A 23,077-nucleotide genomic window follows, 5' to 3' on the forward strand; every position below is an offset into this window, starting at 1 on the left:
AGCGGCGAAGGCTTCTTGAGGAGTCTGTTTTGACCACTGGAAAATCGCTGAGGCAATAGCAGCATGGCTGGTGAATGTGCGGCCACGGAGAGTGTCTTTCATTGTTGGAAAAAGCCAAAAGTCACTAGGAGCCAGGTCAGGTGAGTAGAGAGCATGAGGAATCACTTCAAAGTTGTTATCACGAAGAAACTGTTGCGTAACGTTAGCTCGATGTGCGGGTGCGTTGTCTTGGTGAAACAGCACACACGCAGCCCTTCCCGGACGTTTTTGTTGCAGTGCAGGAAGGAATTTGTTGTTCAAAACATTTTCGTAGGATGCACCTGTTACCGTAGTGCCCCTTGGAACGCAATTGGTAAGGATTACGCCCTCGCTGTCCCAGAACATGGACACCATCATTTTTTCAGCACTGGCGGTTACCCGAAATTTTTTTGGTGGCGGTGAATCTGTGTGCTTCCATTGAGCTGACTGGCGCTTTGTTTCTGGATTGAAAAATGGCATCCACGTCTCATCCATTGTCACAACCGTCGAAAAGAAAGTCCCATTCGTGCTGTCGTTGTGCGTCAACATTGCTCGGCAACATGCTACACGGGCAGCCGTGTGGTCGTCCGTCAGCATTCGTGGCACCCACCTGGGAGACACTTTTCGCATTTTCAGGTCGTCATGCAGGATTGTGTGCACAGAACCCACAGAAATGCCAACTCTGGAGGCGATCTGTTCAACAGTCATTCGGCGATCCCCCAAAACAATTCTCTCCATTTTCTCGAACATGTCGTCAGACTGGCTTGTGCGAGCCCGAGGTTGTTTCGGTTTGTTGTCACACGATGTTCTGCCTTCATTAAACTGTCGCACCCACGAACGCACTTTTGACACATCCATAACTCCATCACCACATGTCTCCTTCAACTGTCGATGAATTTCAATTGGTTTCACACCACGCAAATTCAGAAAACGAATGATTGCACGCTGTTCAAGTAAGGAACCGCCGCTGGCGGTAAAATTCCATCTGCCGTACGGTGCTGCCATCTCTGGCCGGTATTGACAATGAACGCGGCCTCATTTTAAAACGATGCGCATGTTTCTATCTCTTTCCAGTCTGGAGAAAAAAAATTGGAGGCCTCAGAACTTGAATGCATCTCGTAGTATGGGCCAAAACAAGAAAATAATTTTCAGCGACATAAACTCTGAATCGAAAGTATATATCGTAAGAACTGCACTGATCAGTCGGAACGTTATGACCACCTACGTAATGGCCGGATTGCCAAACTTTGGCATGAATAACAGCGAGGCACGCCGCTGTGGCCGAGTGGTTCTAGGCGCTTCAGTCCGGAACCGCGCTGCTGCTACGGTCGCAGGTTCGAATCCTGCCTCGGGCATAGATGTGTGTGATGTCCTTAGGTTTAAGTAGTTCTTAGTCTAGGGGACTAATGACCTCAGATGTTGAGTCCCATAGTGCTCAGAGCCATTTGAACCATTTGATAACAGCGACAACGTGTCGTGGTATGAGGTCTTCGTCGGTCGCTGGAGGAAGTTGGCATCACATCTGCACACACAAGCCATCTAACTCCCGTAAATTCCAGGGAGGGGGAGATGAGCTTTGACGCCACGTTCAGTAACATCCCAGATGTGTTCAGATCTGGCGAGTTGGGGGGGGGGGGGTCACTACATCAATTGGATAACGCCAGAGTGTTCCTCGAACCACTCCATGACACTCCTCGTCTTGTAACAAGGCGCATTATCTTGTTGAAAACTGCTACTACCCTTGGGAAACATGATTGTCATAAAGGGTGTGTACGTGGTCTGCAACCAGTGTATGGTACTCCTTGGCCATCACGGTACCTTACACGAGCACTGGACTTATAGCTGTCACACCCAACAGTCAAGAATTAACTGGTGAAATTGTAAACGATGTTTTTCAGAAAAACATTAAGTGGTTCTCAGCAAATGGGCTCTCATTAAACTTTGACAAAGCACAGGATACACAGTTCCACACAGTAAATGGAATGACACCATTAGTAAATATAGACTTCGATCAGAAATCAGTAGCTAAGGTAGAGTATTCAAAATTTCTAGGTGTATGCATTGATGAGGGGTTGAACTGGAAAAAACACACTGAGGATCTGCTGAAACGTTTGAGTTCAGCTACTTATGCTATTAGGGTCATCTGAGTAAATTAGTTTACCACGCCTATTTTCATTCTCTGCTTTCGTATGGCATCATATTCTAGGGTAACTCATCATTGAGTAAAAGAATGTCATTGCACAAAAGCGTGTAATCAGAATAATTGCTGGATCTCATCCAAGATCATCCTGCAGACACTTATTTAAAGAGCTAGAAATCTTCGCTGTAGCCTCACAATATATATATATATATATATATATATATATATATATATATATATATATATATATATATTCACTTATGAAATTTGTTGATAACAATCCGAACGAATTCAAAAGTAATAGCAGTGTACATGGCTGCAACACTAGGAGAAAGGATGATCTTCACTCCTCAAGGTTAAATATAACTTATGCTCAGAAGGGGGTAAATTATGCTGCCACAAAAGTCTTTGGTCACTTACCTAATAGCATCAAAAGCCTGATATATAGCCATATAGCATTTAAAAGGAAATTAAAAGCATTTCTTAATTGCAACTCCTTCTACTCATTAGATGAATTTTTGGATATAGTAAGTCGGTAATTTCCCAACACCCACCAAAAAAAAAAAATTAAAAATATTGAGTGCCATGTAATATTATATGTAATGTAATATTTTGTATAGACACCTTTTATTAATCTGACACGTTCCACATCATTACGAAGTGCCGTATTCATGATCTATGGATCAAGTACTAATCTAATCTAATCTAATCTGGATGCCCACGTTAATGTACCCTAGAGCGTAATGGAGCCGGCGCCAGCTTGTCTCTGTCCTGCAATACTGGTGTCAAGGAGCTATTCCCCTGGAAGAAGACGGATTCGCGCCTTCCCATCGGCATAATGAAGAAGGTATTGGGATTCATCAGACCATGCAACGCTCTGTCACTGCGCCTATGTCCAGTGCCGAAGGTCACGTGCCAATTTCAGTTGTAGCTGCCGATATCGCACTTACTTGGGTCGTCGGCTGCGGTGGCCCATTGTTTGTAGTGTTCGGTACAATGTGTGTTCAGACACATTTGTACTTTGCCAATCATTAAAGTCTCATGTTAGTTCCTCCACAGTTCGCCGCCCGTCCTGTTTCACCGGTCTGCCCAGCCTACGACGTCCGATATCTGTAATGAGAGGTGGCCGACCAACCCCACGTTTGGATGTGGTTTCACCTTGGTTTCGCCACGTATTGAAGACGCTCACCACAGCATTCCTCGAACACCCGACAAATAGTGCAGTTTCCGGAATGGTCGTGTCTGGCCTCCGAGCCATCACAATCTGCCCTCGGTCAGACTCAAGTAGATCGCGTGCCTTTCCCATACCACACACGGACAGCACGCTCACTGATACTCCATGCATCTTGCACGTGTCTGACCAGCAGTCAATCCTCGCCAGGCGACGCTGCTATCTCCCGGACGGGTTTATATCGATAGTAGATCGCTGGTCATAATGTTCTGGCTGACCAGTGTATGAGCACTTGTTCATCTTCGCTACTGTGAAACGTATCTCTTCTACTGAACAAGTGCTCGTAGGCCTCAAGGTATGCATTTTAGTGCCCACGTGTACTGGATATATCTGCTTCCAATGACCGTTCGTGTCATATCCCTGAATATGACCATTTCTCCTGGGACGCCCTGTATAATCCTTTGCAGCTGAATATGACGTAAGATGTCCAGTCATGAGTGCGGATGTGACCGCGATTCCGTTTCTTGCGTTACCACAGATGGCACATAACTGGAGTAGCAGTACGCCTAAGAGGCTCAACTGCGTCTTGTCACGTCAAAGAATCTCAGAAATGTTCACCAACCTGGCGTCCTCGAGTGATGTCGTCGTCACGGTTCAGAGGCTGCACGTAGAACAAGTCCGCTTATTTTGCTGTGGGGCTTTAATGGAACTAATAAGAAAGAAGCTAAAGATCTCTCTTGCTGAACTGAAGAAATTAATATGTTAAAAGGATACCTACAATTTTTTACTACGCACATATTTTCTGATAAAATTGTAAACTGTGCAATGATGTGGTATCGTAGTGCTTCTGCCTGCAGAAATTATACACAAAGTTGCTAATCATTGTTATTGGTCAAAATACAATTCGTTCCCTTTTTACAATGAAATGAATACCCCTAGCTGCATACAGGCGTTGATATAAGTCAACGGGGACAGGTGAAAATGTGTGCCCCGACTGGGACTCGAACCCGGGATCTCCTCTGCTTACATGGCAGACGCTCTATCCATCTTTTTTTTCTTCATTTTGTTCGTTATGGTTCGTTGCGTTTGGTCGTTGCAGACGTCACATGACATTCGTCGATGCTCGTTGTTGATCCCTTCACTCAGTTTTTTTTTTTATTACAGAGGGTAACTAACCCTCTGACCGAACAAGCTGAGCTACCGTGCCGGCTGTCCATGTGAGCCACCGGGGACACAGAGGATAGCGCAACTGCAGGGACTTATCTCTGGCACGTCTCCCGTGAGACCCGCATTCCCAACTTATTGTCCCGCACTATATTCATAGTGCCCCTGCCCATTAAACGCATTACTCGCCGTTTTTTGCCGATTGCCGTAAAAGTGCGGGCACTGTTTGTGCATCCGCACAGAAGAAGATGGTCAAATGGCCGGTGAGCCTTAACTATATCTAAATAATGTGTCCGAAAGAACAGTAGCCATCGTCATATATATATACAGGGTGAGTCACCTAACATTACCGCTGGATATATTTCGTAAACCACATCAAATACTGACGAATCGATTCCACAGACCGAATGTGAGGAGAGGGGCTAGTGTAATTGGTTAATACAAACCATAAAAAAATGCACAGAAGTATGTTTTTTAACACAAACCTACGTTTTTTTAAATGGATCTACGTTAGTTTTGTTAGCACATCTGAACATATAAACAAATACGTAATCAGTGCCGTTTGTTGCCTGTAAAATGTTAATTACATCCGGAGATATTGTAACCTAAAGTTGACGCTTGAGTACCACTCCTCCGCTGTTCGATCGTGTGTATCGGAGAGCACCGAATTACGTAGGGATCCAAAGGGAACGGTGATGGACCTTAGGTACAGAAGACACTGGAACAGCACATTACGTCCACATGCTAACACCTTTTTATTGGTCTTGTTCACTGACGCACATGTACATTACCATGAGGGGTGAGGTACACGTACTCACGTGGTTTCCGTTTTCAATTACGGAGTGGAATAGAGTGTGTCCCGACATGTCAGGCCAATAGATGTTCAATGTGGTGGCCATCATTTGCTGCACACAATTGCAATCTCTGGCGTAATGATGGTTCAAATGGCTCTGAGCACTATGGGACTTAACATCTATGGTCTTCAGTCCCCTAGAACTTAGAACTGCTTAAACCTAACTAACCTAAGGACATCACACACATCCATGCCCGAGGCAGGATTCGAATCTGCGACCGTAGCAGCCGCGCGGCTCCGGACTGAGCGCCTAGAACCGCTAGACCACCGCGGCCGGCCTGGCGTAATGAATGTCGTACACGCCGCAGTTCATCTGGTGTAATGTCGCCGCAGGCTGCCAGAATACGTTGTTTCATGTCCTCTGGGGTTGTAGGCACATCACGGTACACATTCTCCTTTAACGTACCCCACAGAAAGAAGTCCAGAGGTGTAAGATCAGGGGAACGGGCTGGCCAATTTATGCGTCCTCCACGTCCTATGAAACGCCCGTCGAGCATCCTGTCAAGGGTCAGCCTAGCGTTAATTGCGGAATGTGCAGGTGCACCATCATGCTGGTACCACATACGTCGACGCTTTTTCAGTGGAACATTTTCGAGCAACGTTGGCAGATCATGTATGTTGCAGCTGTTTGGGCCCCTGCAATGAAGTGAGGACCAATGAGGTGGTCGCCAGTGATTCCGCACCATACATATACATTTACAGTCTACGGTCGCTGTCGCTCTACCTGTCTGAGTCAGCGAAGATTGTCCACGGACTAGTAATGCATGTTCCGTAGATTCACTGCCCCGTGGTTTGTGAAACCCGCTTCATCGGTAAACAGGTAGAACAACGCATTCTCTATTAATGCCCATTGATAGCATTGCACTCCATGATTAAAGTCATCACCATGTAATTGCTGATGTAGCGACACATGAAACGGGTGAAAGCGGTGACGATGCAGTATGCGCGTGACACTACTTTGACTCAGTCCACCGGCTCTCGCAATGTCCCGCGTACTCATGTGTGCGTCAACTTTAGGTTACAATATCTCCGGATGTAATTAACATTTTACAATGCAACAAACGGCACTGATTACGTATTTGTTTATATGTTCAGATGTGCTAGCAAAACTAACGTAGTTCCATTTAAAAAAACGTAGGTTTGTGTTAAAAAACATACTTCCGTGCATTTTTTTATGGTTTGTATTAACCAATTACACTAGCCCCTCTCCTCACATTCGGTCTGTGGAATCGATTCGTCAGTATTTGATGTGGTTTACGAAATATCCTCCTGGAAATGGAAAAAAGAACACATTGACACCGGTGTGTCAGACCCACCATACTTGCTCCGGACACTGCGAGAGGGCTGTACAAGCAATGATCACACGCACGGTACAGCGGACACACCATGAACCGCGGTGTTGGCCGTCGAATGGCGCTAGCTGCGCAGCATTTGTGCACCGCCGCCGTCAGTGTCAGCCAGTTTGCCGTGGCATACGGAGCTCCATCGCAGTCTTTAACACTGGTAGCATGCCGCGACAGCGTGGACGTGAACCGTATGTGCAGTTGACGGACTTTGAACGAGGGCGTATAGTGGGCATGCGGGAGGCCGGGTGGACGTACCGCCGAATTGCTCAACACGTGGGGCGTGAGGTCTCCACAGTACATCGATGTTGTCGCCAGTGGTCGGCGGAAGGTGCACGTGCCCGTCGACCTGGGACCGGACCGCAGCGACGCACGGATGCACGCCAAGACCGTAGGATCCTACGCAGTGCCGTAGGGGACCGCACCGCCACTTCCCAGCAAATTAGGGACGCTGTTGCTCCTGGGGTATCGGCGAGGACCATTCGCAACCGTCTCCATGAAGCTGGGCTACGGTCCCGCACACCGTTAGGCCGTCTTCCGTTCACGCCCCAGCATCGTGCAGCCCGCCTCCAGTGGTGTCGCGACAGGCGTGAATGGAGGGACGAATGGAGACGTGTCGTCTTCAGCGATGAGAGTCGCTTCTGCCTTGGTGCCAATGATGGTCGTATGCGTGTTTGGCGCCGTGCAGGTGAGCGCCACAATCAGGACTGCATACGACCGAGGCACACAGGGCCAACACCCGGCATCATGGTGTGGGGAGCGATCTCCTACACTGGCCTTACACCACTGGTGATCGTCGAGCGGACACTGAATAGTGCACGGTACATCCAAACCGTCATCGAACCCATCGTTCTATCATTCCTAGACCGGCAAGGGAACTTGCTGTTCCAACAGGACAATGCACGTCCGCATGTATCCCGTGCCACCCAACGTGCTCTAGAAGGTGTAAGTCAACTACCCTGGCCAGCAAGATCTCCGGATCTGTCCCCCATTGAGCATGTTTAGGACTGGATGAAGCGTCGTCTCACGCGGTCTGCACGTCCAGCACGAACGCTGGTCCAGCTGAGGCGCCTGGTGGAAATGGCATGGCAAGCCGTTCCACAGGACTACATCCAGCATCTCTACGATCGTCTCCATGGGAGAATAGCAGCCTGCATTGCTGCGAAAGGTGGATATACACTGTACTAGTGCCGACATTGTGCATGCTCTGTTGCCTGTGTCTATGTGCCTGTGGTTCTGTCAGTGTGATCATGTGATGTATCTGACCCCAGGAATGTGTCAATAAAGTTTCCCCTTCCTGGGACTATGAATTCACGGTGTTCTTATTTCAATTTCCAGGAGTGTATATCCAGCGGTAATGTTAGGTGACTCACCCTGTATATATATATATATATATATATATATATACGACGATGGCTACTGTTCTTTCGGACACATTATATATACACTCCTGGAAATTGAAATAAGAACACCGTGAATTCATTGTCCCAGGAAGGGGAAACTTTATTGACACATTCCTGGGGTCAGATACATCACATGATCACACTGACAGAACCACAGGCACATACACAGGCAACAGAGCATGCACAATGTCGGCACTAGTACAGTGTATATCCACCTTTCGCAGCAATGCAGGCTGCTATTCTCCCATGGAGACGATCGTAGAGATGCTGGATGTAGTCCTGTGGAACGGCTTGCCATGCCATTTCCACCAGGCGCCTCAGCTGGACCAGCGTTCGTGCTGGACGTGCAGACCGCGTGAGACGACGCTTCATCCAGTCCCAAACATGCTCAATGGGGGACAGATCCGGAAATCTTGCTGGCCAGGGTAGTTGACTTACACCTTCTAGAGCACGTTGGGTGGCACGGGATACATGCGGACGTGCATTGTCCTGTTGGAACAGCAAGTTCCCTTGCCGGTCTAGGAATGGTAGAACGATGGGTTCGATGACGGTTTGGATGTACCGTGCACTATTCAGTGTCCCCTCGACGATCACCAGTGGTGTACGGCCAGTGTAGGAGATCGCTCCCCACACCATGATGCCGGGTGTTGGCCCTGTGTGCCTCGGTCGTATGCAGTCCTGATTGTGGCGCTCAGCTGCACGGCGCCAAACACGCATACGACCATCATTGGCACCAAGGCAGAAGCGACTCTCATCGCTGAAGACGACACGTCTCCATTCGTCCCTCCATCCACGCCTGTCGCGACACCACTGGAGGCGGGCTGCACGATGTTGGGGCGTGAGCGGAAGACGGCCTAACGGTGTGCGGGACCGTAGCCCAGCTTCATGGAGACGGTTGCGAATGGTCCTCGCCGATACCCCAGGAGCAACAGTGTCCCTAATTTGCTGGGAAGTGGCGGTGCGGTCCCCTACGGCACTGCGTAGGATCCTACGGTCTTGGCGTGCATCCGTGCGTCGCTGCGGTCCGGTCCCAGGTCGACGGGCACGTGCACCTTCCGCCGACCACTGGCGACAACATCGATGTACTGTGGAGACCTCACGCCCCACGTGTTGAGCAATTCGGCGGTACGTCCACCCGGCCGCCCGCATGCCCACTATACGCCCTCGCTCAAAGTCCGTCAACTACACATACGGTTCACGTCCACGCTGTCGCGGCATGCTACCAGTGTTAAAGACTGCGATGGAGCTCCGTATGCCACGGCAAACTGGCTGCCACTGACGGCGGCGGTGCACAAATGCTGCGCAGCTAGCGCCATTCGACGGCCAACACCGCGGTTCCTGGTGTGTCCGCTGTGCCGTGCGTGTGATCATTGCTTGTACAGCCCTCTCGCAGTGTCCGGAGCAAGTATGGTGGGTCTGACACACTGGTGTCAATGTGTTCTTTTTTCCATTTCCAGGAGTGTATATAGTTAAGGCTCACCGGCCATTTGACCATCTTCTTCTGTGCGGATGCACAAACAGTGCCCGCACTTTTACGGCAATCGGCAAAAAACGGCGAGTAATGCGTATAATGGGCAGGGGCACTATGAATATAGTGCGGGACAATAAGTTGGGCATGCGGGTCTCACGGGAGACGTGCCAGGGATAGGTCCCTGCAGTTGCGCTATCCTCTATGTCCCCGGTGGCCCACATGGACAGCCGGCACGGTAGCTCAGCTTGTTCGGTCAGAGGGTTAGTTACCCTCTGTAATAAAAAAAAAAACTGAGTGAAGGGATCAACAACGAGCTTCGACGAATGTCATGTGACGTCTGCAACGACCAAACGCAACGAACCATAACGAACAAAATGAAGAAAAAAAAGATGGATAGAGCGTCTGCCATGTAAGCAGAGGAGATCCCGGGTTCGAGTCCCGGTCGGGGCACACATTTTCACCTGTCCCCGTTGGCTTATATCAACGCCTGTACCTAAGGGTATTCATTTCATTGCAATTTCATGGTTACCGATGGTATTCGGACATTCCGAAAGAACAGATACCATCTTCATATACGTTTTCTTTTTGTAAATGAACAGCAAATATTGTGATTTCATAGAATTCGCCTGTGTAATGACTGATAATACTCTTCTCAGGTATGCAGGCGGATAATATAGTCATCTTGACACAGTATTTCAATGGACTAACTGGCCGCCATCTTCAGGTGAATTTGCTGATGCACATTCTCGCCAGAACTGAGTTTCGAGGGGATACGTGTTTCCGTTAAGTAAGACTTGGAATCGGATTTTATACGGTATTAAACAAAAGATGTCTTCATATCGACCACCGTATTGTTTTAAATGGTGTTCCGCTAGCGATATATTGTTTTTCCTATTTATTCCATCGGTGTGCTACCAGTTCACTTGCGCTTGGGGGAGCAGCGTTGCTGGTCATGCTTGCGCGGTGGGCCGGCCGCGGTGTAAAAGGCAGCTGTCGACTCTGTTCGAAACTGAATTCCGGCGAGATCATGCATCGGCGCACTCACCTGAAGATGACGTTCAGGGGTCCGTTGAAACATTGTGTCAAGATGACTACATTATCCGGCTCCATACCAAGAAGAGTACTGTCAGTAGCAAAGAGTGCTTAAGATTTCACAAATCAAATTACACTTCCCTACATACATTTTTACTCTGTATTTCTCGCAGAGTCGCAGTCTTAGACGCACACTGCAATCCATCCCACCTAACTGTTCGGTCCCACCACTTACAAATGAACCCTGTGGTGCCCACCATTTCGCTGGGATATCACTCCTCGCAAAGCTGGTAACCCACGAAGTGATTTGGCTCTTTTTAGTTACTCAAAAGTTTTCTAAAAGTTGATACTAAAGTGATATCTTTGTTATGTAGTGGTAGCACGGTATTAAGAGGTTGCTCCCTCTTATTGTAAGCCGGCCGGAGTGGCTGAGCGGTTCTAGGCACTACAGTCTGGAACTGCGCGACCTCTACGGCCGCAGGTTCGAATCCTTCCTCGGGCATGGGTGTGTGTGATGTCCTTCGGTTAGTTAGGTTTAAGTAGTTCTAAGTTCTAAGGGACTGATGACCACAGAAGTTATGTCCCATTGTGCTCAGAGCCACAGCTGAAACGCCGTGTATAACTTAGCGGAAGGGGAGTGGTCGCTGAAGGTGATGGCGGGAAAAATGCTGACCGACAGGCACTGAAGATGAACGGCAGGTCTTGTCGTTGATGATTTCTTTGAAACCCTTCAAGACTGCAAGGCCATCTGAACGAGTTCAAGCGAACATTGTGAAGGGAGCTGCCGAAATAGACGCTTCGAGTAGTGTACGTCCCAAAAGGCCATTGCTCAACAGCGACACTCAAGGCTTTGCACATTTCCAATGGGGCAAACGAAACAAAAGTCGGGGAGTACTTAACTGGATACATGTTTTATGGTCCGGCGAGTCACCATTTGGCCTCTTTCTTCAGATCAAGGGGTGTCGACCAAAGACGAGTGGCACACGGTTTCAGATACAACAGGAGGCGGGTGTAGTTCAGGCCTGAGGTGGTTCTATGATGTTCTGAGAGTGCAGTTATTCAGGTTACCGAGAACATGAACCAGGATGTTTATATCACCATGCTTGATGAGGTGCGCAAGTGCTGCCCTTTCTTCTACATATTTGTGACGAGCATGCCTTTGACATTCCCTTATTCCAAAGGGAAGGGAACATTAGGGGGTTTAACGTCCCGCCGAGATCGAGGTCAAGACGGAGCTCACGCTGACAGTGTTTCAAGGATGGGGAAGGAAATAGGTGCGCCCTTTCGAAGGAATCATCCCGGCATTTGCCTGGAATCATTTAGGGAAATTACAGAAAACCTAAATGTGGATGGCCAGACGCGGATTTGAACCGTCATCTTCCGACTACGATTTCATTGTGCTAACCACTGCGCCTCCTCACTCGGCCTGTCTTCCAAGGTTCAAATGGTTCATATGGTTCTAAGCTCTATGGGACTTAACTGCTGTGGTCATCAGTCCCCTAGAACTTAGAACTTAGAACTACTTAAACCTAACTAACCTAAGGACATCACACACATCCATGCCCGAGGCAGGATTTGAACCTGCGACCGTAGGGGTCGCGCGTTTCCGGCCTGTAGCGCCAAGGACCGCTTGGCCACTCCGGCCAGCTCTTCCAAGGTGACAGCAGCAGTATTCACAAGGCTGCACACATACGTTCCTGGTTTGGCGAACACTCAGGCACCCCCTCGCGCTGCATACCCCACTGAATCACCCGATCTTACTCTCATAGAAAATGTCCTCTCGAGTTTCGTCTGGCGCACGCCGTTCCAACCCAACGACGCAAATTGGTTGCTGCAAGAGTGAAGCATGGCAGGGCTTCGGTGATGATTTGCGCAGCCATATCTAGGTATTCCACGGGCCCCATGATTATGCTGCAAGGACTCATTTCTGCCATGGATTATGTGACCATTTTGGCTGATCAGGTCCACTGCGCGGTACAATATTTGTTCCCCAGTGGTGCTGATGTGTTCCAAAATAACAGGGTACCAGTTCACACAGTTTCCGTCGTCTAGGACTGGTTTTATGAGCACGAGGACGAATGGTTGCCTCTCCCCCGGCTGTCACAATCGACAGATCTCAATATAATTTAGCCTTTATGGTCTAGTTTGGAGAGAAGGATGCGTGATTGCTATCCACCGTCATCGTTACCTGTAGTTGCCTGTATAAGACTCCCTTGAAATATTTATCCATTCCGAGACGACTGGAAGCTGTTTTCAATGCCTACAGTTTTGCTAAATCGTATTAGCTGTGAAAATTTGTCGTGTTTTTGGTGTTTCCATATTTTTGCCCACCCCTAGTATGTGGGAGCCAACGGCCTTGCCGCAGTGGTAACACCGGTTCCCATCAGATCACCGAAGGTGAGCCCTGACGCGCTTGGCTAGAACTTGGATGGGTGACCGTCCGGGTCTGGCGAGCGCAGTTGGGAATTAGGGTGCACTCAGCCCTTGTGAGGCCAATTGAGGAGCTACTTGACTGATAAGTAGCCGCTGTGTTCGCGAAAGCTGGCAACGGCCGGGAGAGCGGTATGCTGACCACATGCCGCTCCATATGCGTTAAGGATGACACGGCAGTTGGTCGGTACTGTTGGGCCTTCCAAGGCGTGTTCGGACGGAGATGAGTATTTGTACGAGGGTGAGGCAAATCAAAACCTTAAATTTGTAATGTTGTTGTTGTGGTCTTCAGTCCTGAGGCTGGTTTGATGCAGCTCTCCATGCTACTCTATCCTGTGCAAGCTTCTTCATCTCCCAGTACTTACTGCAACCTACGTCCTTCTGAATCCGCTTAGTGTATTCATCTCTTGGTCTCCCTCTATGATTTTTACCCTCCACACTGCCCTCCAATGCTAAATTTGTGATCCCTTGATGCCTCAGAACATGTCCTACCAACCGGTCCCTTCTTTTTCTCAAGTTGTGCCACAAACTCCTCTTCTCCCCAATTCTATTCAATATCTTCTCATTAGTTATGTGATCTACCCATCTAATCTTCAGCATTCTTCTGTAGCACCACATTTTGAAAGCTTCTATTCTCTTCTTGTCCAAACTATTTATCGTCCATGTTTCACTTCCATACATGGCTACACTCCATACATAACAAATCGAAATCTCGCTTCGTTATCCTGTAAGTTGGTGAGTGTGCTACAAACAGCGTGCAGAATGGCCTGTAGGTGGCAGCATAGTGCAGATGCACACATACCGTCGCATTATCAGTATAAAGATGGCCGCCCCACTTGCGACTTGCACCAGGAAAGAACAGCGTTCTGTTATTCGGTTTTTGCTTAGTGAAGGTGGGAACCCTATTGAAATTCATCGACGAATGAAGGTTCAGTACGGTGATGCATGTTGTCACAGCAGCAAGTCTACGAATGGAGTAGGAAGTTCGCAAATGGTGTGACTTCAGTGGAAGATGCTCCTCGTCCAGGTCAGGCACAACGAGTTGTGACTCCACAGAACACTGCAACAGTTGAAGCCATAGTAAAGGAAAACCGCCGAGTGACACTAAATGACATTGTAGCATGTTTACAGATTAGTCATCGGTCAGCACACCACATTGTGCATGATGTGCTCCAGTTTCACAAAAGTGTCTGCAAGATGGGTGCCACGGCAGCTGACTCCTGGAATGAGAGAACGACGTGTTGATGTTTGTGAAGAACTTCTTCTGCGCTTTGAACGAGAAGGCGATGGCTTCCGTGCAAGAATCATTACCGAGGACGAAACCTGGGTTCACTTCACCAACCGGAAACGAAGAGAGCGAGCAAGGAATGGCGCCATTCCTCATCACCAAAACCAAAGAAGTTTCGAACAGAACCATCAGCTGGGAAGGTTATCCCTAAAAAATCATCTGCGCCCTGAAATCAAATCAAAGCGACATGGATTGCTGTCAGCAGGTGTCCTTTTGCAACATGACAATGCAAGGCCCCACACTGCCCGTACAACAGTTGCAACAATCACAGACATGCATTTTGAGTGTCTTCCTCATCCACCATACTTACCAGACCTTGCCCCAAGTGATTTCCATGTTTTGGACCACTCAAAGACGCACTTGGAGGAAAGAAATTCCGTTCTGATGAAGAGGTTCAAAAAATGGTTCAAATGGCTCTGAGCACTATGGGACTTAACATCTATGGTCATCAGTCCCCTAGAACTTAGAACTACTTAAACCTAACTAACCTAAGGACGTCACACAACACCCAGTCATCACGAGGCAGAGAAGATGAAGAGGTACGCCACGCGGTGCATGAGTGGTTGCGAGGACTAAAAAAGCAATTTTTTTTTCTAAAGGAATTTATGCACTTCATAAGCGCTGGAGGACTTGCATTGAGCGTGGGGGAGGTCATGTTGAAAATTGATACAGCTTTGTACCGCTTCCGCAGAATAAATAATATTTTAAAAAAATATTTAAGGTTTTCATTTGACTCATCCTCGTAATTGGGAGGATTTATATTGCCTGACTGCTCTTGGCATGTACACTCTCGGAATGTTAACACTAAACTTCTCTCTGATGTACAAACATCTGCGTCCAGCGACACCATCCTCTCGAAGAGTCTGCCACTGGAGTTCAAGCATCTCCGCTCAGGCGCCGAATAAACGATTTTGTGAAGAAGCGCTCCGCTCTTCACTGGATTTCTGTCTCTTATATTAGCCATTCCCAGTAAGTGTCACAGACTCCCGAGCAGTTCTCCAGAACCGACTGCACTTGTGATTAGTAAGCCAATTAAGTTTTATTGGAATTCTTCCTATGAACCTCAGCTTTTCTTACAACTTGTTTTATGTGGTCATTCCACTTTGTCGGTGGGGACGGATACTTTTATGTACATCACAGCTGTTACTTTTCTAATGATTTATCCCCTGTAGTGGCATCAGCACAGTAGTAGTTCCCTCCACCTATTTTTACTGTATTGAGGGCGAACTGGAAGCGCGCTCATCCGCCGTGGATCCTCTGAAGTTCTTACTGTATTTCGCTACAGTAAACTTTCTTGCATTGCACTGGCCATATTGTTCTCCAAAAAGCAAAAATCTGACGTGAGTTGTGATGCCCTTCAGGCTTGTGAATACTCGGCAATATAGAATTTCACGTTGTGACGTCACAAAATTCGACCAGTTCACGTCAAGTTTCACGTCAAGTGTGAGTATGCCTTAAGCATATTCAAATGCGATTAGGCTGCGATAATCATGTAGTGCCGAAGAGAGTTGCACAGGGTTGAGTAGCTTTGAGAGCCGGACCAAACCACTGTTCGGTCTGAAGACCGCAACACGGAACGATCAAAACTATGAGTAGGTATCAACGGCGTAACAGAGCTTCCGGTGACGGCGTGTGGTGCAGCACAGCTGGTGGCAGACTGTAGAGGCTGGCTGGCGAGCTGTGGCGGCGATTGCATTAGGTATGCATTAGGCGAGAGCGAGCGGGCAGCGGCAGCGGTTGCTCCCTCCTCCTCTCCCCCCCCCCCCACCCCACCCCTCCCTTGCCTGCCCCGGACTGCTTATCCCACTCGCGAGCTTCCACCCTTCTTGTTAGCCCTCTTCGCTGGTCGCCACGCCGGTGGGCACGCAGCGTCTAAATTAGGGTCCACATGGTTATCAACACACCGGTCTACCTGGGCACACTTTATAAGCAAACAGAAAACTCCCCACCCCAGAGTCTTTACAGAATCGAACTCCCACGTGTAAAACAGCTTCCAACGTCTGATTACTTTACAAAAGAGTTAATGTGTTAAATATTTGCCTTTGATCACGTAAGCGAGAGGAAGTGCAGAAAAGCTTGAATTTATCTTGAAAGTTTGTTGGAAGTCGCTAAGTTCTCTCATTACGAACTCTGGATCAATACGGTCTCGGTAATTTGCGCTCATATTTAAGCAAAATCTAATTTTTGACGCATCTCATTATTTATGACGTCATATGGCATGACGTATGAATTGTACAATGATATAATTCTGCAGATGTATTCAGCGGCATATGTGAGTGCTGCTTGGAAAATGTGTTCTGGATAGAGTCTTTATTAAAAACTAAATTTAAACGTCATATCGGATGCTGGAGTTTTGCTGCATGAACAGTGAAAAATGCAGCATGCGATAAACATTTTTCCGTGCGTCATTCTGTGTGGGTCGTCAGCGAGAAAAGAAATTTCGTACGTTTGAAATTGTGTGTTCGTTGGAAATCGCTAAATGTTCACAGACTCAAAAAAACTGGATGAATATAATCTGCGTGATTTGCACTGGGTGAGTTTCTTGAAGACATATTCAATTTCCAACGTTGATAGTGGAGTCATTGTGTAAGACCTTTAACGTAACATGGCACCTCTTAATGAGTAGATTATGACGGCATTTTAAATTTTTAAAGTCGCTGAATACTTATATGAAATACTAAAAATTAAAATTTTATTGCCCCTGGAAGCGGTTACATAGGCAACTGGCAACTACGACTGTTCGACATTTGTCGTTTAGTAATACAGTTTCATAAACATTATACACTTGTGAGCAATAGGAGCACATTCTGCATCCATAGACTCTAAACCAGTGGTTCCCAAGACCATTACCCCTGAGTGCAATCAGACATTTGCTCGTACGGCCGGCCACTCCCTGCCGTCTGTTGTCTGCCCCCCTCGCCAACTTTAGCATCTAACTAAACTGTAGAATGAAAAACTGTCATTGGAACACTTTTATTTTTAAAATGATGAAGTATGAATGATATTTAGTTTCTCTCTCTCTCTCTCTCTCTCTCTCTCTCTCTCTCTCTCTCTCTCTCTCTCTCTCTCTCTATGTGTGTGTGTGTGTGTGTGTGTGTGTGTGTGTGTGTGTGTGTGTGTGTGTGTGTGTGTGTGTGGAGGGGGGGGGGGTAGAATGAACGAACGACGAACGAACTTGTGGTGCATCAGAAGTGGTACTCACAACTCCATCTCAGAAAATATAGGTAACTACCCACAGTGAGGGTACACATTTATTACTAAACATGCTTCACCTGCATTCATTCATTACTCCTTTCCATTCCGGTTCTTGCTTGCCTGCACACCGCAACCCCATTTCAAATCAAACAAGTTCAGATGTGTGCACTATACTGAATGTTTGAAAATCGCTTGAGTGCTGCTCTCCTGACTTCTCAACTGATTGGAATTGGACGACTTCAGGATGTTAATGATTTGTACCTAACCTCTCTAACAATAAAAATAACAATAATAATAATAATAATAATAATAATAATAATAATAGTAATTGTAATATAATACTGTGTACGGCACTATAGTAGTCCTTATGTAGTTATTGCTGTGTTGTGCTGTCAACTTGGAGAAGGCGTTTTCTCGAGATATTTAGCATTGTTTGTATGTCTCACTTTTCTCATCAGCGATGCACGGGACAAAGCACAAGATACGTATACTATAGTGGGCGGACTATCTGAGGAACCTGTAACCCCATTGCATTAATGCTTGTAATTGAGAAAAAAATAATTATTGATAACTTATACAATCACTACTAAGTCTTACAAAATTGTGATAACAGTAATGATCCTTTGAAAATAACTGGCACAAATATAATCTTATTGCTTAGTTTTTACCCCTCAGAGAATTTCATTTTACCCCTTTCAATGGAGCCATCCCGGCATTTGCCTGAACCGATTTAGGGAAATCACGGAAAATCTAAATCAGGATGGCCTGACGCGGGTTTGAACCGTCGTCCTACCGAATGCGAGCCGAGCGCCACATCGCCCGGTCGTCATAGTTGTGTGGGAAGGCTGTTGGACTGCAAAGCGCGACATACGTGTTCGAATATTCCTCGTGCCTCATTATTATATTGTTTTCACAAAAGTATGATCTTTCCGTCCGATCACTGACGAGTCTCTTTTTCCTCCTGTAGTCTTGGCAGTTGTCATACTATTCATTTCTTACGTGATATGAGTCATGTGGTAAGAATATATTATCGTTGCAAATAAATGTGATGAATAGTGACAGCAGGTGAGATGCCACATAGGCCTCTCACAGACATGGATGCTTCTCTAACTGCAATAGAGCCCTTTTCCTGGCTCACTGTACATGTCATGGCTAAACGATACGGCACAGCAGAGTGTCTGTGCTCTCGAGCGTTGGTCGTAGGTGGCCATCGAGATCATGGATGTTGCTGAGTATGGCTCTTGTGATTTCGTATTTACATTAGAGTCATCGGTATCCTACCAACGTGGGTAACATATCACAGTGTGATACACCGCAGTCTCGATACCTTGCCACTGTCGATCGTCGACAGGGAAACATTGTAACTTCTTACACGAGTCATGACTGGATCTTTTCACAAACAGCCAACATTCAAAACGCCATTTTTGAATGGGAAACCGGCTCCGTTTTCTTTCCTTATATATATATATATACCTGCTTTGTGCTCTTAATTTGCATGTCCATGCATGAAATACACATGACGCCAATTTGAAGTTTCTTGTACGCAGATTTGACTGTGTTGCAATTTCAATTGCCAACGGTGTAATAACGAACAGAACAGGCCTCTCGAATGCACACAGGGGTGTGTATTACAGCGCTCACGAGTTATTGTGTAAAAGCAGTGTCTGTGTTTCCATTCCGGGCCCTGGTGCAGGTTTACAAGGACCCTTTCCCATTCCCGGGAGGGCCGCGGCAGCTGCGCCGAGCAGATAGGCCAGCCGCCACACAGAGCTGCGCACCGCTGTCGGAATTAGCACACGCAGGCGCTCGCTGGCGGTCATTTCCACCACACGTCCGCTCCACAGTCCACAGTCTAGGCTTAGTGAACTCCATCCCAGCAACTAAAATGTAACCGGGGGTATTTACATTTTCCATTACGGTAGTGGTCGATAATAGTGTTTATAAAAGCTCTCGATACTAATTATACGATACATATTATCACATGTAAGCAATTATTTCACTCAACATGTGTTGTAACTAACAAAATCATTTTTTTTTCAGCTATGGCAATTAAAACCCGTATGATTAACATATAGTAACAAGTTTCGTTATCACATCATTTCTTTGAAGACAAAGAAAGTAATTAAAAACAAAAAGGCGAACTTACCATCCAAATACCCCTTTATCCTTCTTTTACACCGTCTGTTAAATGCGTAGTATATAGTCAGCGGGTTCCAGAAATTATTGCAATTTGATTAAAGATGTTTCACATTAAACTTTATTGTTCGGTATTTCTTCATTATTATCCTGATTGTATTAAATCATTTTATTGAAAGACATATCGTAAAATTAAAACACCTAAAACGTATGTATTACCTACAAGTTCTGTACAGCTAAAAGTTATTTGTATTAACTCTGACACGCTTTAATTGGAACTGCATTTCCTTCACCTTTGAAAGAATAGTTTCCTTTTCCTAAAACTAATTTATTTGGAAAGTTATTGGTGACAAGAACTTTCGCTTTCTAGAATATTCTGTTGTTAAGTTAAATAAGATTTAAATAACCAAGACTATATCCTTGTAACCTTGATTCTGATATTTCTAAAAATATATACTTTTCTCAAAATTAATATGCTAATTATGATATTTAAATGTTTCTTTTCTGAAAAAATTGTCGCGGGAAATGCAAGATTATAAGCATCTGCGTTATGCACCAATTCCGTTTGTCTGTGGTTAATGGTTCAAATGGCTCTGAGCACTATGGGACTTAACATCTGAGGTCATCAGTCCCCTAGAACTAGAACTACTTAAGCCTAACTAACCTACGGACATCACACACATCCATGCCCGAGGCAGGATTCGAACCTGCGACCGTAGCAGTCGCTGTCTGTGGTTAGCTTTGAAGTTATAAGGCTACTAGCCAGTCAGTCTGCGATTAAATTAGTGCTTGAATGAAACTATGAGATTCGTCTGAAGATGTTGTCATTAGTATCCTCCTTGTCATGTAGAAGTTGTGTCGTGAACAGCTGATCTGATGTTAACAAATGACGAAAAAGGCAAAGAAAAATGTTTCAATCATCACATAACGAATCAGACTTTAAATAAGCAGGAAAGAAGACAGAAAAATGCGTAAAACAGATTTAGTTTGTAATTATTGCATCCCATCGATAACTAACTACTACTAGAATAGCGAATATTTATGCCTCAGATGCACTAACTTTGTTTGCTGCTTAACTTTGTTGCACATGGATTTTGATTGAATATTACAAGCTACATTGTTGTAGTGCAAGAAATACTATATCGAAACTTTTGCGATAAGGATACAGTTGAGCATCAATTATTTGAACTCTAATCAAACAAAATATCGGTTCACCACCGTAGGCGTTCCAGTTGTCAAATTGAAATTTAACGCGTGCTCGCGCAATGTCCATCTTCGTTTATATTTAGCAAGCCACCTCACATTACCTGGTGGAGGCTTGTTCTGGCAACACTGTATTTTCATCCCTTCCCTGTTCCACTCGCGAATAACAAGGGGAAGAGCTGTTGTCGGTAAACTTCTGTATTAGTTACAATATCTTGGATTTTCTCGATGTGGTCATTTCGCGAGACGTGTGGTAGAAAGTAATACTCCTCCCGCGATATAATCTGTCGATATTTCAACAGTAAGCCTCTCCGTGGTGTACAACGCATCTCTTGTCGGGTCTACCATTGGGGTTGGGTGAACACTCAGTGACGCTTTCGCGTTTACTATACGAACCTGAGACGAAATGTGCAGTTTTTCTTTGGAACTTCTCCATTTCCCCATCAGTACTATCTGGCAATAGATCCAGACAGACCAGCAATACTGCCAATTCCTACCTGTAGGTGTTGCTGTGTTTCACTACAGTTTTCCACTGCTGTGACCTCCCTACATACTACAACGGCATCAGTCGCGAAAAGCCTTACGAAACTTCAGACGTTATCCATTAAGTACACTCATGCTCATAAATTAAGGATAATTGCAGAATGTGGTGCCACACAACGTGGCACTGCACAAAACTGGCGCTAATAGCATAGGCACACAGGGAACATACACGACATAGGTCTGTAAGTCCAAGGTATTGGTGATAAGTTGAGACAACCGGCACGAAACACAAGTGCTACAAACCGCTAATGTTTCCTGCGCATGTACCCTGACATATGGGATATGTCCGCGGCTCGTGGTCTTGCAGTAGCGTTCTCGTTTCCCGCGCACGGGGTCCCGGGTTCGATTCCCGGCGGGGTCAGGGATTTTCTCTGCCTCCTTCACTCGCAAGTCGCCGTAGTGGCGTTAAAGAGCTTTTGAAGTGGCGGCCGAACAGCCCGGCGAGGGGTCTCCCGGCCACCAATGCCATACGCTCATTATTGATATGGGATATGATCACCATACACACGTACAAAGGCCGCACAACGTGTTGGCGTACTTTGGATCAAGTGGTCGAGCAGCTGCTGGGGTATAGCCTCCCATTCTTGCACCAGTGCCTATCGGAGCTACTGAAGTGTCCTAGGGGGTTTGAAGACGTGCAGCGATACATCGACCGAGAGCATCCCAGACGTGCTCGATGGGGTTTAGGTCTGGAGAACAGGCAGGCCACTCCATTCGCCTGATGTCTTCTGTTTCAAGATACTCCTCCACGATGGCTGCTCGGTGTGGCCATGCGTTATCGTCCATCAGGAGGAAGGTGGGACCCACTGCACCCCTGAAAAGGCGGACATACTGGTGCAAAATGACGTCCCGATACACCTCACCTGTTACAGTTCCTCTGTCAAAGACATTCAGGGGTGTACGTGCACCAGTCATAATCCCACCCCACACCATCAAACCACGACCTCCATACAGGTCCCTTTCAAGGACATTAAGGGGTTGGTATCTGGTTCCTGGTTCACGCCAGATGAAAACCCGGCGAGAATCACTGTTCAGACTATACCTGGACTCGTCCGTGCACATAACCTGGGACCACTGTTCCAATGACCATTTACTGTGTTGTTGACACCAGGTTTTATGGGCTCTCCTCTGACCAGAGGTCAGTGGAATGGACCTTGCAGGTCTCCGGGCGAATAAACCGTTTCTGTAGACTGTCTGTTTGGAGACAACTGTTCCGGTAGCTGCTGTAAGGTCCTGAGCAAGGCTACCTGTAGTACTTCGTGGCCATCTGCCGGCACTGTGAGATATCTGCCTTCTTGTGGTGTTGTACACTGTGGACGTCCCGTACTGTAGGGCCTGGACATGTTTCCTGGTATCGTTGCCATAATCTTGAGATCACATTTTGTGGCACAGAGAGGGCCCGTGCTACGACCTGCTGTGTTTGACCAGCCTCCAGTCGCCCTAGTATTCTACCCCTCATGACGTCATCAATATGTGTTCTTTGAGGCATTTTCAACACACAGTCCCCATTAGCAGGTCTGAAAACGTCTGCATACTTACTCGCTGCACCGTACTCTGACATGCACCAACACACCTCGGCGTATGTGGACTGCTTTCAGCGCCACCGTGTGACGACCTCCGGTCAAATGCACCGCATGGTTATACCCCGAGGTGATTTAAACCCGCGAATCACCCATCAGAGCGTTGT

General features: G+C 46.8%; 1 protein-coding gene across 1 annotated transcript in view; it reads left to right on the top strand.

Moving 5' to 3' along the window:
* LOC124805516 (protein Fe65 homolog) overlaps positions 1–23,077 on the top strand; it is a 1,158,577-nt gene that overhangs the window by 133,176 nt on the left and 1,002,324 nt on the right. The gene's annotated exons all lie outside the window — the stretch shown is intronic.

The sequence above is a fragment of the Schistocerca piceifrons genome, chromosome 7, assembly GCF_021461385.2.
Source record: "Schistocerca piceifrons isolate TAMUIC-IGC-003096 chromosome 7, iqSchPice1.1, whole genome shotgun sequence".
Lineage (NCBI taxonomy): Eukaryota > Metazoa > Arthropoda > Insecta > Orthoptera > Acrididae > Schistocerca > Schistocerca piceifrons.